This window comes from Poecilia latipinna, unplaced genomic scaffold (assembly GCF_001443285.1).
Source record: "Poecilia latipinna isolate Pla-1442-1.1 unplaced genomic scaffold, P_latipinna-1.0 Scaffold342, whole genome shotgun sequence".
NCBI lineage: Eukaryota > Metazoa > Chordata > Actinopteri > Cyprinodontiformes > Poeciliidae > Poecilia > Poecilia latipinna.
Window position 1 is genome coordinate 214,878 of NW_015112958.1, and position 17,079 is coordinate 231,956.

Below are 17,079 nucleotides of genomic sequence, written 5' to 3' on the forward strand. Positions count from 1 at the left end.
TCAAAAACACACTTGGATTGTTTTATTGTTTCAATGTTAGAAATCAGTCTAATCAAAACAAGGCCTGAGCTGTTAACTATTTGCACAGAGTGACAAAAGAACGTTGAACTAAGCGGTGAACAGGCAGCAAACGACAGATGACAGCAAGCAGACAGGCTGTGAAATTTATCAGCGCTGACCGTGACAGGTGATCAGGGGCACGAAGGAAACATGGTCGCTGGGCAAGCAAGAAACAAGCTGCAATAGTGGAACTGACTGGAACTGATTGAAAACAGAAAAAAAAGAGTGGAAAGCACTCCAGATGTGTCGAGGCACAGCTGCTTCTGGGAGCCTGCAGAAAATCCTGATTGCCACACCCACAGAAACACACCGGATAAGGCCACCGCACGACACGCTGTCACACACAGGAAAAACAAACATGCAGCTGCAGAACATGATCAAGACAGTGTTGCTACGGTTACAGATAAGACCAAACTTGTTGTCATTTCTGTTGTTGTTTGGTCTGACAGCATTTTTTTTTTTTTTCACGGATGGATTTTGAAACAAATGGCATCGTGATACAAATTTATAAAAGGTGTCAGTTCTTACATCATGAAAGATTAAAGACAGGGGAAAAAAATGCCTCCCATCTTCATTCAGATCTTCCACAAATCTCTGGAGCTTAGTGAAGTTCCCCCATGCTTTAAATAATGTCAACCTTATCCCACTCCCTAAAAATTTCAGCCTCACAAGGTTAAATGACAACAGGCCTGTCACCATAATGAAATCCCTTGAGCAACTGTTGTTGAAGCATCTTAAGAACATTTCTGGCCCCTTGTTGAACTGTCTGCTGTGACAAACAGGTCAGCAGATGATGCAGTCTAGGATTTATGCAGGTCTAGGCTGCATAAAGTTTCATGCAACCATTTTATCTGCAGAAATACTGGTAAAATAGTAAGTCAACATTTATGTGTTGCACCTTTTGACCAATGCTTATGGTTGTGATTAATCAGAGACTTGCTAAGAATTATTTCAAAGTTTTTAGAACTTTTAAATTAGCAAAATGACACAAATTATTAAGAAAAGTGTTAACAGGCTGAAAAGTGCTTTTTTTTCAGCCTGTAAGTTGTAGAAAAACATTCATTTTTGGGGGGGATGGAGGGAAACTCCATAAAACCACCAGAGTGGAATAAGTGATTATTTTTGCTAGATGTAAAAAGTTCAGGTAAGCTCATTATGAAATGACCTGGAAAACATCAGGCTAAAAGCTGAAACAGAGTTGTTCATGAGCACTACATAATTATTACCAAGGTTATTTGCATTAATACTCAACGATCAAGATCTTGCATGTAGTATATTTTCAAGTTTACAACATAAATAAAATTGATATGCACTAACATACTGGTTAAGAAATTTCTATGATTTCTTTCTTTTTCTTTTTTTTGTCACCTCTGTGTAAGGTGTAACAGTACTGTCCACAGGGAAAACAGTGAAAGCTTCTGAAAACAGCCTGGGGATGTAGGCTGTCCTTACTTGGCACACAGTGAGTCAGCAGGTGCTTAGCATGAAGCTTATAGCAGCAGAAGCTGTACAGGGAAGATACAGTGCCTGACTGTGGTACTTCACTTTAAAATAAAAAGCAAAATATGCTTATTTAAAAAATACAAATGTTAGAATCCATGGTGAGACATTTGTCACAGCTGATACGATACAATATGAAGCGATCACTTGTGATGCAGTGCAGGGTGTTAAAGTACAGCATGTTAGTTTTTTTGTTGTTGTTTGTTTTGTTTTTTTTGGCCCCGAGTCGTTGATTAGATCGGTAGAAGAGAGAAGTACTCTGCAGAGAAATTACAATGCATGGCAGCTGGTTACTAACAAGATTCAAAAGATCATAATCGCAAGAGACTCCATCCAGCCAAGCTCCGAGCTTTTCTGTGGCCAAACATTACAATTCAGGCCCACAGAAAATATCTGGAACTAAATGTATTACTCTGTTATGTGTCTGCATTTATCTATTTTGAACAAACTGAAACAATTTGATTTATACAGTACTTGCACCATTTTATTATGTATTCAAAAGTACGTACACACAATATAGAGGCAATATCGCCGGCATCAGCCGATATTAGTAATTTTTGAATATATCAGCATAGGTTCAGAAGGTCAAACTGGGTCGTTTGTGTATGTGTTTCAGGGGAGGTGATTGGTTGTGTGCCCTAACTAATGTTTTTTTTTTTTTTTTTTCTCTGTCAACAAACTTTTTTCTTTTTTTTTCTCCAAAATATTTGTCCTTGTTTCCGGCAATAATTCCATCTCGCCACATTTAATACTTCTGTCTGAAATGTATTCAGATAAGATTTGTGTGACAGGAAGGTTAATAGCTTGCTCACACAGGATTTGAAACTCAAATGCAAATCAACCTGTGGAAGCGTGTAATCCGTTTTATGCAGACTTTTGTGAACACAAAGGTCGTTGCCTAATTGGTAATGTGAATAAAAGGGTCATTCTTGTCTCTTTTGACACAAAGCAAATCAAACAACAAAAAAAATAGTTTTTTTGTCATATTCCTACTCAGAATACAAGAACTAATGGACAGTTGTTTTTTTTTTAAGTTTAATTTACCTTGACAAATTCTGTTTGAAATTTATTTTTTGCTAAAATATTAAAAAAGGCAAAAAAAAACAAAAAACAAGAGCCTACTTAGGACATACTATCACAAAATTTGAATTACTGGTCTCATGATAGCAGAGATGTTTTCATCTCTCTTGTCCTTTCCTCCACTCTGTACTTAATTCAGCTCTTCTTGTTGTACTCTTGCCATTGAAGCAATACTTGCATCGTCTCATTATATATCATGAAAAAAAAAAAAAAACTTAAACATAGGTTGAGCCTTCATTGGGACATCCCACCATTCTTTGCGTCACTACTTGTTCAAACTATAACTGGGTGTCTTGGAGACTCACATCTCTTTACAAGAGATTCCTATACTGGTTCTGTATGTCGACTCCAGTCACCAGAACTCACATGCCAACTTTATGAAGCAAACTCAGATTTATCAGTTACTCCCAGTTATTTATCAATGGTGCAAGCAGTGTATAAATTGGTTCATATGCTCTTGAAAAGTCCTTCCACTGTGTCAGAAACATCTTGAGGCTCAACTTCGATCAGAAATGTACCTGGACTTCAGTCACCAGCTTCTCTGAAACATCAAATTGTTATTTACATGGTGTTGTGAGCCTCTTGTGTTTGCATTTTATTAGTGCCACTAAAGGTGTTCCATATACAATTAATATATTGTGTTGACTTTCTACATTGTTGTATTCCCTCTGTATTTTGGTCCAGACTCTGATTTTAGTGCTAGTTTTCCCAGGGGAGGTTGATTCGTTCGTGTTTTGGTTTTGCTGTTTCTGTGCTCATTCTGTGTCTAAAGTGGTCTCTCCTCAGCACCTTAGCCTGTTAATTATGTTGATTGTATTCACATGGTTTAAATGTCAAAGATCACACCTCCACCGTATTTGAGATTCCTGGTTTTCTTTGTTTGCTGTTAGATTCTTCTCTCATTCTGAACCACAATAACCCACATTCACACCCAGCTCTCAGTCTGGAATTTGTTCCAGCATTTGAGTTAAATTAAATTATTTGTGACAAACAGGAGAAAAAAATTTCTTTAATATTTTTTTTTAAATCAGTAATAATTGTGAAATATTTTAGTCATTAATGATTAGAATGTGATGTGCACTGAAGTGCCTTGTTTGTCTTAAGTTTTATTTGAAGGTATTGCTGTACACTGTGTACAGAGAGGATGCAACAATAGTGGTGGAGTTTATCACCAAGGTTAGAGTCAATTAAAAGTGCCTTAAGTTCAATTGAACAGTGGGCAGTGTGCCTAATAACTACAATTAAAGACAGCACTGCCTTACAGGAAAGTGTATGTGTGTGTGTGTTTCAGTCCAATGACAAACAGAAAAGAAGGTAACAGCAGCCTAATGTGCACATTTTTTTTAATCAAACTGAACCATATACTTCATTTGCATGACTGACATAGCTTCAAACAGAGTGGGAAGTTTCGCCATTATTGAACTTTTCCTCAGAAAACTGTTAACTTTATAAATTCTGACTTGAAAAATATGCCACAAATGAATGTGAAACCTTAGTTTTTAAATTCTGTACTCTGTGCCACAACAGGTACCCATGAGATCTCCAATTAGATACAATTGCTTCAGGCATAAATATGTGTCATTTTGTTTAATAAGCTAATTTCTCATCCACCCATTCCATCTTTTAATGTGTGTATCTAGTAGTCTGTTGTGTTTTTGCACTATTCCATACATTTACCAAAATAAAATATTGCACAGAACCTAAATGCATGATTGAGCCGATAGAGTAGAAGTAACTCAAAGATTTTTAAAACATGAAGGCAAAAAGAATTTATCTTCAAACAAGAAATGATGCAGTAAAGACAGAATTGTCAAGCAATACAACAACTTTTGTATTTTTCTATTGATTAGATTATCCATGACTTTATCTACACCAGTTAGTCACTTACATTCCTGCACTACCTCTCAGCTCGCATGAACAAAGCAATTGCTTTAAGGGGTTTGGTTTTATGCATTTATTCTGCTTGCAATGAATATTAGAGCTTAGATTTATAGTCCATGCCCAGACAGAAATTATGGCCGGATCGGGTCAAAATTATATGCTGGAGGGTCGGTTAAGGTCAAACTCAAGGTTCTGTTCACTTTTAATAAGCATACATTACTTAGAGCACAGAGAAAACTAAGCAAAAATGTACAATATAAACTTATACTAATCTACTTTTTGTAATGCAAATAGAGGTGCAGGTAGTTCAGCATGGTGAGAAAAAAAAATAGTAAATTGGAGAAGTTAGACTGTAAAAAGCTAACTAATGCACATGTTACCTCACCCTGCTTTGCTCCCATCCGTCATGGTTTCATGTAATTTTCGAACCCATATGCAGAAAACACTCAGGTGTAGAAAAAGGTTTCTTATATTTATTGCAAAAACAAAACTGACAATGAAAAAAGGTTCAGGAGCGGAGAACTGCCTGTCTGGGTCTCAGGGGATCTGGGGTGCGGACAAAAACACAGAATGGTGAGTTCAAGTTCAGTGGGAGTTTGAAGTGTTTAACGGAGATGTGTGATCTTACTTATAGGAGTGGGTCCAGATCTTGAAGGGGAGGAATAAGAGGCTCCGGGATCGGCGGTCTGAGTTGGAGGCGGAGGAGGGCGGACAGGTAGGTTGGGTCTTCGGAGGAGCTGGGACAGGTGCAGCTTGCCGGCTGGAGGACTTGGATGAGTTGGATCAGATGTCTTTGGAAAACGGTGCCCACGCCTCTTTCAGCACAGGGATAATCTGAAGATACGCACAAGGGAAGAGACAGTCACTGAGGTTTCTCAAATAATTCTACACAAGAGGAGAATTCACAGAGACCAAAAGTACCATTACTGATCAACAATCTGGCGTCGAAGTGCCGGCAGCTCCCTGCTGATATACCCCTCCACTGATGAGGGATATGCTGCAGGTGCGTGCATTATCAGCATGGACACACCCTCCAGGAGAAAACGCCTCTCAGCCCCCTCTGGTGGACAAAGAATGGAAGAACAACCCCAGAACCCCAACACCATCAATCACACATTCCAGAGGATTTACACTCGACTCACACTGCAGTTGGCACAAGCAACAAAATAGAGCTGGAAGATGTTAAGCAAAAGCTATAAATGGGAGTTTCACCACTAAGTCATAAAAATGCGAAGTCAGAGGTCGATGAGTGTTTTAAACTGGTACTGCAGCAAATGTAGCACTTATGTTGGATTGACTTTGGGTTCGAGCCTCTAACTAGTTTGCTTTAGCAGAACATCTTAGACATCTAGATTTCCCACGACTTTTAGAAAATTAGGATCTTTGAAAGCTGTGCATCTTGCAAACAGCATTTCAGGAAAGGGAAAAATCATCTCGACAGTAAACATAGCAGTGGTAGTTGTATAATCTGCTGCTGCTTAAAAGCTCTAAGACCTGAAAAGAAATTAAATCAAAGTTTTTGAAATATATATTTGAAGCCTAAACCTAAATCCCATGCTGTGCTGTGACCCGAAACAGACTTGAAGCTAAACTAAAATGAAACGGTAAAGAAGAGTGGACCAAAATGTATCTACATCATTGTAAGTCTGCACTGGAAGCTACCACAAACAACTGATGGCCATTTTTACAGGCAAAGGCATCATAACCAGTTACAGGAGTTGCTTTTTAATAAATGAAATCATTATCTTAATGAAGTTTTTTTTGTATTTCTTCAGCTATCTTTGACTATTGAGATTGTTTTAATGATGTGAAACCCAACTGAGGCAAAAAGCTGAAAAAAAAAAAAAAAAAAAAAAAACAAGGGCTTTGTAGTGGGGCAAATATTTCTTACCAGCACTGAAAGTGCATACAGAAGATATTGAAACAAGAAATAAAAAAAATATATATTGATCAAATGGGTTATATTTGAGTAGCTTTCTCTTCTGTAATGAATTCCACTCATCCTTCCCCATTTTCGTTCAACTTTTCATTATGTTCTGTTCATCCCTCTGTTTCTTTCCCATCTTTGTTTGTCAGGTCGTCTTAAAGGTCTCTCTCTTCGGAAGTGAAGGAATAACAGAAAAGCTGTCCAAAGTGCCTGTCTGGTCAATCACCCCTAATCTTTCTCTTCTTTTTACCTCGTTGGAGTACTGCTACTTTCCACAATCTACTTTGACTGCAGTGAGAATGTGCATTGTGAACTGTAGATGCTACAGTAATCCACTGACACTCCACAATAGAAGTAACAAATACATAAATTAAAACCACTTTAGAAAAGGTTACCGTCATACACCTCTGGTCAATATTTCTTCTCAGTGTGTTTTTTGTATTGTTTGCTGTAGTTTCATAGTGTCCAAAATGGAGAAATTCAGATACATATTTAGTTCATTTTGTTGCATCATTCTTCCAAAAAAATTCTTCAATGCAACAGCAGCTGGCATGATTGGGCAACTATGGTAAAATGTATATTCCTTTGGTTAAATCACTGAACCTTGAACTTTCATAAAATTAATTTAAGGCGGAAAATCTGTCCAACTGCGAAAGGCTTTGGGGTTTTTCTGTTGCTCAGAGTTTGAGCCTGTGAAGAGATCAGCTTCCTAATAGAAGTACCCATCTTTAAATGAATGACTTTAATTAGAGGACATGTTTAAGAGTCGAGTATATTGCAAAGCAGTCGTCACAAAAAGCTTCATACCTAATTATAAAGTAACAGAGCTATAGTTCTGAAAAATCATTTGATTAAAAGAACATCCTGTTGAAAAGGCCACTCAGAATACAGAGTGTGCTTACATCATGACAGGAACAGAGAGGAATATCAGTTGTGCATCATGCAACTGCAATGGATTCTCGTAAATGGAAACATTCAGGGTTTAAAGAATTTACATACCGGAATTATTTTTAATTGATTTGTGACTTGGATGTGGTGATAGTGCACTTCATGTAGCCAAGTTTTAGCATTCCTTTGAAAGCAACGGTAATGCAACAATATGTTAGTGCAGAGGACTATAGCAGGGTCTATGCCCGCTTCACAAGTAAAGTCTGTAATCCTCCTCTCTGCGTATGAACATGGGGGATTAAGTGTTTCACATATTTTAATAATTTTCATCTTTTATTTGTCGAATTAAATTAAATTAAATCAGACTTCTGACCACCACCAACAAGCAAGGTGGGTGAAGTGTCTTGCCCGGGGACACAACAGAGATGGACGCAGCAATTCACCGACTGGAGGGGGAACTCCATCCATCCATCCATCCATCCATCCATTTTCTATACACCCTTGTCTCTCGCAACCAAGCTTTTAAAATATTTCTACATTTAGACATGAGACATGCAATTTTTTGTCAATATTTATTATGGCTAGCACAACAAATTGTTAAAATGTAATGATGCCCTTCTTTCACTGAATTCAGCACAAGAAAGATTTTGCTCATCATGTTACAGAAAGACGGCTGGCTGTCTTGATACGAGGGAAAACTGAGGATTTTAAGAAAATTAAAATTGGCTTACTGACTAATTGTAAATTGATTGATAAGATCTGTCATCTTTACATTTACTCAAACTTTCACCCTTAACTAGGACATGTGATATTAATTTAAACTCTAGATTAGGTGGACAGATTATGCATCATTTTGTAACAGTTTTTTTTTTTTTTTTTACTGTAATTACTTGAAATGATTCAGTCATGTGATGATCACATGCAGTCTGCCTTTCACAGAGGTCCATCGTGTCTTTTTTCACCTCATCAATTAACCACTAGGTAAATAATGGGTTTATTATAAACACACACACACACCTACACACACACACACAACAAACAGAACGACATGCCTTAGTTCTGAAGTTTTACCTAAACTTTTGGACCGTTCAGGATACAATGGGCACAGTTTTCTTTCTGAACTGTCAAACTCAGCTGATGGCAGTGACAGCCCTGGTTCCAAGTCAAAATCAGATCCATCTGTCCTGGAGGAAGATGCTAAACTAGACAGATGTGACGCCCAGAGACTGTGCGCGTTTCAGTAAGCAACCCTGTACATGTTCATAAGCCTTTACATGTGCATCTCATGCCTTAACTGCCTTTGCTGAAATGATGCATAGTTTAGTCAACTGTATAAGGATGTTTGTCCTTGCTGCTACATTCCAAGAAAGTGAAAAATGTTCGGATTTTTAAACTCAAAATAAGCTACAAATCTTACAAATATGTGTAATTACTTGGTATTTTAATTACATTTGGATCCACAAAAGAATTGCTTGTGGTTTTTTTAGTACCTGAGATCTGGTAAGGGATACTTGGTACCGGTGAGAAGTGCAAGTCCTAATATGTTAATGGATTCTGTGGTTTAGGGTTTAACTCAAACTGGGCAATTTAGTGTTAAAAATTGACCCACATTAGCCAGTCTCTGGACCTTTATGATATGCCATGTGAAAGATTTATATAAATCATCTTTGAAAAGCAGTTGGATCTCATCCATTTCCCAGATGGCAGCAGGTGAAGGTGAGCAGGCGAGAGATGTAAGAGTTTGACACACAAACTGGGAATAAATCTTCCAGAGATGGAAAACGCTGAAGATCAGAAAAGACTGGCATTCAATGGCAGATCAATGAAAGGTGAGGAAAAAAGAATAAGTGGAGAGGAGAAGTGTATTATCAGGATGCCCCAGCCTCAGTGAGAAAAAAAAATGCCGTACAGAAATGTGAGAATAGCGGATACACCATTTGCATTGAATGAGAGGATACAGCCAAATTCTGCAGGCTGGGCATAACTCCTCATGAAGACCTACCGACTCAGTTAGCTTACTTATACCTGTCTCAAGCACAATTCCCGACATAATGCAAAGTAGCTTTTTTATCTTCCTCTGGTGACCTCTTAGTGTGAATTCCTCCACTTTTTCCCGCCCATACACTTTTCACCATTTAACTACGTTTACATTTCTGCAGTTGGCTTCAAATGTTTCTTCAATTTTCACTAAAAATATACAACTCTCAGCATTCGCATTGCATTCCTGCAGGAAATCCACATTTCTCCAGTTATAATGAGCTTTTTACCCATCAAACTGAATTAATCAGATTAACAATAAAGGAAACAGTTTTCTTTTTCTAAAGAGCACTAAAGAGATTAAACTGTTATGGAAAATGTACTCTTTACTGGAGGATTTCCTTGTCTTTTATAAATAAAATAATATCCAAGAATTCATTTCACTTCTTTATCTGAACAAGTAAACAAATGTCATGTCCTGATGCAGTTTACTTAATATCCTTTGGGTTAGGATTAAGGAAGTAATCACCAGCCAACTTCCATGTGCTTCAGCACCCTCTTCTGGACAAAGTAATATACATCTAGAGGATCAGTTTAGGCTTATTCGTGAACATTCTCAGATCGACTCTGGATTATTAACTTCCTGACAAGTGACACTTTGTGAGACTGAAGAACTTTGTATGCAGCAAAGAATAAGATGAGCCTCGCATTCAACATTTAAGTTAACGTTCACAAAAAAAGTATCCCAGACACAACACAATCCTGACATCCGCACAAACGCCGAGATGCCTCGACTGCTGTAGCTTGTGTCAGTAATTCACATGGAAGTTGAGGAGAATGATGGAATATATTTTGGCATTTGTGTGAACATTTAGCATAAACAAGATGGGAGAAGCCAAGAAATGTATGAGGAGAGAAATGGATGATGCTCATTTCTATCTTGTGGTGTTAGCTTTGAAAACAGAATATAAATGTCAGAAGATACAGCTCGATACCACCACAATTCCCAGATTAATGACTACCTGACAAATGCACCACAGTTAGACAGACTGAAGGATTTGTCTGACCAGATCAGTGCCACAGGAGCGCCACAGGGGACTGTACTCTCAGCATTCCTTTTTACCGCGCTCACTTCAGTTTTTAAGTACAAGTCAGGTTTCTGCCATCTGCAGAAATTACTAGATGACCCTGCAGTCGTTGGTCATATCGAGAGTTGGTGGGACACTTTGTGGCATACAATGGGAACAATAATCTCATCTTCAATATGAATGTTACAGGGGAAATGATAGTGGATCTTAGAAGCAGAAATATGTCAAATAGTATTTACAGCATTGTCAAAGATGTAGAGTGGTAAGAAGAGCGCTGTAGTGTGTTCTCTTTACTCTGAAACTGCATTATTATAGTTCTGAGACAGAAAAGCAATAAGAATATCCCCAACATCTCAAATACAACTTGAAACTTCTCAAGCAGGGCCAAGCTTGGTATCCAGTAGAATCGCAGTCCCGGAAAGTTGCAGATGTAAACCATTTCCTCTTTGAAATATGGTACCTCATTAAACTAGTGGCACTTACAGCACTGTAAAACATCCATTTGGCGACATGCTCTTGCTCTTTTTTTTCAGGCATGGAAACAAGGAAAAATAGTTTGTTGCTGGCTTGTTTTCCTAATACACCTTTCCCTTCACCTCAGCAACAGACTGGAAAGAAGTATCATAAAATGAAAAACACCCTGAGCATCATCTTCATAAAACAATAAATCTACAATTCAGTGTCTTCAGTCAGAGGATTTTTCAGTTTTGATTCAATACAGATAGCTAAAGGAGATGCTTCCTCCCTGCAGTTACAGAACTTTAAAAAAATAAAAACTTCGTAATGAGTTACTACAACATCTAATTCCTCTTTGGGACTAAAAAAATAACTGAATTGTATCATCTACTCCTTTGATTAACATTCTTTTTGTGTTTGGCACCTCCATCATATCAAGAGAAAGCGGAACAGGATCAGAATTAATTCTGCTTTAATCACTGGTATACATGATTTCTTTTATGTAGCTGTTTGATGAAACAAGTGGCATGTAAATTACCTGTTTAGATAGTTTTCCTTGTTTTTGTGCTGGTTGCATAATCCCTCAGGGACTCCCTTCAGGGCTGCCAACCACTTGACAGAAGGCATGGAAGCCAACCGGTCACACAAGCAAAGCCCTCATTACTCCTCTCAGCTCATCTGCAGCAGGAATACGTAACCGTCTGGCAGGTGGCCCGGTTCCTGCCTGTAACTCGGTGGACAACCTCACAGGCTGCCATTAAATGCCTACAACACAGCATGATGGTAAGAGATGTGCTCCCCCAAAACAAATTCCACTCAGTGTTTTTTCCTCCCCATGTTCTTGTCTGTATCCTGTCAATTAAGTTGTTTTATTTATGATTTATTTTCTCAGGTTGAGAAGTATTAAGGGAATTCAGGCATATGGATAAATAATGCTTCCAAAATGAAGCTGCATCCAGAGTGCAGATATTTTTTATTTCTTTTTTTTTTTTTTGGCATTGTTTTGATATACCAATTTCTAAATGACATGACGGAGGACATGGATGTTGATAGTTTGTCATGAATGCATCTATGTTTCATGCAAATACTTTTTGATGAATGTCATGCTTGTCTTATTACTTTATCTGACACTACTTGCTGTATTCACAATAAATTCAACCTATATTGCCATACTTGCATAAATAAAAAACATAAAAAAGTCACATTAAGGAGATAGAGTAACCCTATTGATACTGCTGGCAAAACACTGTAGGTCTCCTGTTAAATTGTCCGTGCATTTAGAAAATTAAGATTTAAAGTTATATTTATCTAACCAAGAGTTTTGTTTCTGACGGAAAATGAGATGAACGAGTACTGAAATTCAATCATTTTTATAATAGCTGACCAGGTTTTTGCATATCTTCAGTAATATTTTTGATGAAACACCATATCTATACAGGCTTTAAAGTTGGCAGCCTAATTTTCAGCTCCCATTACAGACTGAGTGTTTCAAATAACTTTTTCTCATTCATATCCTTACCTCTCCTGTTGGAACTGTGTTTAACCTCTTGTATCTGTATTCAAAAATGTTAATACTAATTTCAAGCAGAAAAAAAAAAACAACAAAAAAAAAACAAAACTTGTTGATAAAATTAAACTTTAAATCTTTAAACCTAAATCTGCCAGAGGTACGATTACTTTTAGGCTTAAATGTATCTTCCTCAGATGTTAGAAGATCAAACAGAAGTTCAAACATGAAATTCAGAAGCAACCATCACATCTGTTTATGGCCAAGCAGCAGGGGAACTTGCCTGGGAAATCAGTGCTGTTCCTCGATCAAGAATATATCTCCATCAGCCTTTACCCAGCGCATGCACAAAGGTGAGCTGCTGCCTTTGCCAGTGGTAGTACAGCAGTATCCACAACATTACTGCTCAGGGCTTTAGCATCAGCAGGTGCAGTAAGGCCCAATGCCAAAACCCAACTGCTTGGACGTCTAGTTTGTACAAGCACATATATATAACCCATCCTAGTATTCAAGTAAAATTCAGCGACAAGAAAAGTTGAGGTGTAGTTATTTTATCCTGTTGATCTCTAAGTCTTTGCTTTACTATGAGTTTTAATTACTTCCAGCCTCCAAACACACCAGAGTCCAAACATCACCACTCAAGTTTTCTCAACAACTGACAATTTCCTAAATGCTGTTGGTTGTGTAGTTTCTCCTCCATAATTTTTCCTACAAGAAAGTCATCTTAATCTCCACTAAAAAGTAACAAAAAAAAAAAAAAGCCTTGCATTGTCATGCAGCGTGGTGGTGTGCAGAGAGTGACTAAGTCAACTTTGCTCTCTTCCCTTATAAATAAAACAGACTTCATCATTATGCCAACACATTTTTCTCTTCATACAATACAGTCTGAATCCTAAAGTGTTTACAATCCATTTTCATAACGTGTGCAGTGATTGACTGCAAGTTTTAAATCACCAATAGGTCACAAATACTGTTTTTGGACCACTGTTGACTTTGAACTAGTTTCGGTATTAATAAAATCCTGTTCAGTGATTCACACCCTCAACTCAATTTATACGTGACTGCAGTCGGATTTTCCCCTCTGTGCACATAAATGTGAAAAAAGCTTTTTCATGTCAAATAGTAGGCATGTCTCACTCCAGTCTGTGATAGCTGAACTTCTCAGAGAGGACTTTTTTTTTCTTTTTTTACTTTTTTTGGCCACCACGACCTTAAATGCAAGTGCAAGAAAGTTATGTAAAATGTAGAAATAAATGTGGTACACCCTCTTTAAAACCAGCATTCTGCTTCATGTCATTCCTGTCAATGCATTCATTTTAAATCAAAAATAAAATTGCACATATAATAACCATGTTAATCATGCTACAATGCTAAGATAAACTGTAATTTGCAAAGCAAATCTGAGATAATGGGCTACAGTAAAAGATTTGTTTTTAAAAAAAACATTCATCAGCTCCCCACCTTCCTTCACCAAATGTGTCCTCCGTTACTCGTGACAGTGACAATTGCAATAATTAAACAACTTTTATTTGTGTTTATATGAGCCCTTGTACCTCTGTGAAGACTTTGAAGAGAAACCTGATAAAAGATTGAAAAGGAAGATGTGCCAGTGCATTCCTACGCTACCGAGTTCAGAAACCTAAACTACAAAGACCCACTGTTGCTACATGAAGGACCGGCTAAGGTTTGCGTGGTTCTAAACTGAGAGCAGAGAACGACTCCGGTGAAAAAGAGCCTGTAGCATATAAACATTTTTTCATTACCGCCTGAGCTCGCTGAGGGTTGTCTTTCATGTATTAGATCAACAGTCTTTCAAAGCAAATAAATAGCAGAGGATGCGTGTGACAGACAAACTGGAGGAGGAAAAGAGAGAAACACAGACAGCAGAGAGGAAGAAACGTTTTAACTTGCTGCAATATCCAGATTTAAACTTGCCCATGAGCTATGCCAGATAATTTCTATATTTTGCTGTGTAACGTTGTTTTATTGTTTACGTTCAGATATTTTCCCAACACAACATATATTAATTCACAACGTGAAAAGGCCAAGTAGAGTATGCCTCGTCTATTTATCCACGTAATCTTAATTTTGTGCAAAATCAACATGTATCATTTCACAAAAGTAACATATTGAATGTGTAATAGATGGCACTGTCAAAGTGCTTCGGATGCCAGGATGATGGATGGGGACCATGTCCTAGGTAGTTAATATTGATGACACTCGCATATCTTCTGTCCCGCACAATGGACTCGAGGGAAATTTAGTTGGTTCTTAATTGCTACCTCATTAACTCTTCATAACTTTGTGAAGACTCCCTTTCTAAAATAAACACATGACAATAATATTAAAGTGGCCAGGCAAAATTAACATTCTTGTTGAAATTCATGAGCATTTTGGACGGATGAATGGACAGACGGTACGTCCGAAGTACATTTGCGATCATAACAGGGGAAAAGCAGGGAAGTCTTAATGAAACCAGATAAATCGGGGGGCGGGGGGGAGAACAGAGGACAAAAGGGTGTGTGCAATTATTGAGACAAAAATAAAATTGAAATGGGTTGACAGTGTAAGAGTCAAGTACAGACATTCAAAAAAGGCAGTGGTTAGAGAGCAGCGCATCATTTCAGGCCATCTAGTAGCACAATACCCCTGGGAAGGCTCCTGCCGAGCCAGTAATCCCCTGGCCGTACAAAACAGAAAATAGGGAAAAGTTAAGAAATGAACCGCTGACTGCAGTGCTGCTCTGAAATAAGAGGGCCGACAATGTTATTGGATTATGAAGCTGATTTTCACAAGATGCAGGCCAAAGCTCGGGGTTTTGGACAGACAAAAACTTGGCCTTCTTCCAGCCACCGTACTTTCACTTCTTCTGTAAAATCAGCCTCAACAGAATTAAGTCATATGCAAATAATTCATGTTCAGAAAATTTCATTGTGATTAAAAAGAACTGTATTCAGGTTAAATGACATAGCAGTTAATGGTAAAAAGCTGGTAGTTAATTAGAATTTGAAAGATTAATCAGAATAAAAGAAATCTAATAAATATATAATCACATAACCTATCCGATAAATAAACCAAGTCGAAGCTGAGTTGAAATCGCTGTGGTCATGATGCCCTAGTTAGTAAGTTCCCACTGTATTGTGTGGGGGGTGGACTGTCTCTACTTCGCTTACCTCAAATACAAAATACAGAAATGCAATATTTTTGGTTCACTCCAAAAACGTGTGTTGAATCCCTTAAGATTTGGGGAACTTTAAGCCTTTAAAACCTTTAAAATTATGCTGTTGTCAAAGTGGTATTTGGTTATTGATGTATAGCTTTAAAGGTGCATGTGTTTTAATCAGTAATGGAACTTCTTAACTCAGTTCACTCATCCAAAAGCAACTTGACTTCCCTAAGAAGCAGCAAAATTAAAGAGAGTTCACAGAAAAGCCCTCCATTACATCACATCATTTCAAGTGCTGTAATGAGTTGCTTCTATTACAGATAAATGACAAAAAAAAAAGAAAAATTTCAGATTAATCCTTTGAGAGCCGTCATTAAATGTGCTTGACCTTTTCAAATATGAGAATGAGGGGCAATTGCAGTGAAACAACTCTGTCAGTTCAGCTAATAACTTGACTCAAAGAGCAGTCTGACATATCGCATTAGTTATTTAGCAATGTAATGAGCTGGCACTTGAAAGAGCAGTTGTCTGGCGTAGTTAGTAAATGCATGGAGATCAACTGACAAACAGCGCATGAAGTGATCTGGATATGTCTGTAATGCTTAAAAAAAAACTCCTGGAAGAGGAAGAGGAGGGAGGAATGATTCAGAATCAAAGAAAAAGGGAAGAGGTTTTTCACGGCAACTGTTGGTGGGACCTGGAAGTCTACATATGCATATGTACTTAACTAGTTTTGAACACCTGGTCCAATAGTTCTGAATTATTTTGTATTAAGTATTTATTTCACGTTTTAGTTTTCTCAAACTTTGACAGTCTGGTCCTCAGCGCAGAGAACGTTGAAACATTTCTACTGGCAATGTCTCATTCGCATGCATAAAATAGCATCGGGTTCTATAAGTTATTGGAAGTGTGTGGCTTAAACCCCTAAACTAAAAAAAAAAAAAATTAAATCTCTCAGTGGAAAATAAAAATCATCTCAAACTGACCTGAGCAAATTGGTAATCTATTGTAATGTTTGTTTCATATTTTGCTCTCTCTTTCTTTATTTTGTTTTATCTTTTCAGGTATAAACACCTTAAAAATGTTTCATTTTCTTTTTAAATTTTTGATGCATACAGAACTGACAAAATAACAAATAAGAATGCTTTAAAAAAAACTGATTTTTCTTTTAACAAGACTGGTGCCTAAAACGAATAAATTATTGGAGTCAACATGAGTCTTGAAGACATTTCTCAACCTAAGTAAACACTGAGGCAAGACTTGACTTTTTCCACCACCTGCATTTCATATTTGAGTTTAATAAGTGGTATGTACAGCAATCTTGTCTAATCCTCTTTCCTAATGAGAGATTCTTAAGCTGCTCAGGAATCTGTTAATATTGTTTTTCAGCTGCGGATGATAAACATTTGCATCCAAACTAAAGCCAGAGTGTCTCTTTCATCTCGCTCAAGGATTTTGTGTTGACAAAATCCAATTTTACAATTGTTAAATGATTCTTGCTGTGACAGAGCAGAATAAATTGCCAGCAAGTCTGCTCTGCTGTGTACAC

General features: G+C 37.5%; 1 long non-coding RNA gene across 2 annotated transcripts; it reads right to left on the reverse strand.

Annotated features, from left to right (window-relative positions):
- Window positions 1–4,974: 4,974 nt before the first annotated feature.
- LOC106949408 (uncharacterized) lies at window positions 4,975–5,620 on the reverse strand. Of its 2 annotated transcripts, XR_001425371.1 has the most exons (3): window positions 5,443–5,620; window positions 5,150–5,355; window positions 4,975–5,067 (listed from the first exon to the last, which is right to left on the reverse strand). It is a non-coding gene; the product is annotated as an uncharacterized LOC106949408 (long non-coding RNA). The 2 variants fall into 2 exon arrangements; XR_001425370.1 differs by having other exon boundaries at window positions 4,975–5,355.
- Window positions 5,621–17,079: the final 11,459 nt, after the last annotated feature.